Source organism: Megalopta genalis, unplaced genomic scaffold (assembly GCF_051020955.1).
Source record: "Megalopta genalis isolate 19385.01 unplaced genomic scaffold, iyMegGena1_principal scaffold0038, whole genome shotgun sequence".
Classification (NCBI taxonomy): Eukaryota; Metazoa; Arthropoda; class Insecta; order Hymenoptera; family Halictidae; genus Megalopta; species Megalopta genalis.
The window spans coordinates 2107501-2108374 of record NW_027476107.1 but is presented as its reverse complement, the minus strand read 5'-3'; positions in this window follow the sequence as shown (position 1 = coordinate 2108374).

Here is an 874-nt window from a genome sequence, read left to right as displayed (position 1 = left end):
TACGCGGCGCGCTCGGCGCTTCGAACAGCTCCGGTGTCCCCATTATTTTCGATTTACGGCTAAAATAAATTTTTCTAATTTTTTTCAATAACATATTCCTGCTAAAATAACTTTTTTACATAGGGATTAAGCATTTAGAACGATACATTGTTTAAAGTAAGGGCACTTTACTCTTGACATTTTACGGTTTTTTCAATTTTCTGAAAAATCCTATCATTAGATTTTTTTAAAAATACGATATTCTTGCTTAACTAACGTTTCTACATAGGGATTAAGCATTTAGAACGAAATCTAATGTCAGAAAATGGCACTTTACTCTTGACATTTTTCGGTTTTTTCAATTTTCTGGAAAATCCTATCATTAGATTTTTTTAAAAATACGATATTCTTGCTTAACTAACGTTTTTACATAGGGATTAAGCATTTAGAACGAAATCTAATGTAGGAAAATGGTACTTTACTCTTGATCGGTACGTTGGGACTTAGAAAATATTCGGCCGTACGCGGCGCGTCTCGGCGCTTCGAACAGCTCCGGTGTCCCCATTATTTTCGATTTACGGCTAAAATAAATTTTTCTAATTTTTTTCAATTACATATTCTTGCTTAGATAACTTTTTTACATAGGGATTAAGCATTTAGAACGACATATTGTTTAAAATAATGGTACTTTACTCTTGTGATTTTTCGGTTTTTTTTGATTATTTTGAAAAATAAATTTTTGTAATTTTTTTAAATACGATATTCGTGATCAGTGAACGATTTCACATATGGATTAAGCATTTAGAATCGTGCGGAAGCGTTATTAAAAAAGTTTACTCGATGCGATGGGACTTTGAAAAGTTTGTGAAAATTTTCATATTGGGAAAAAATGTGT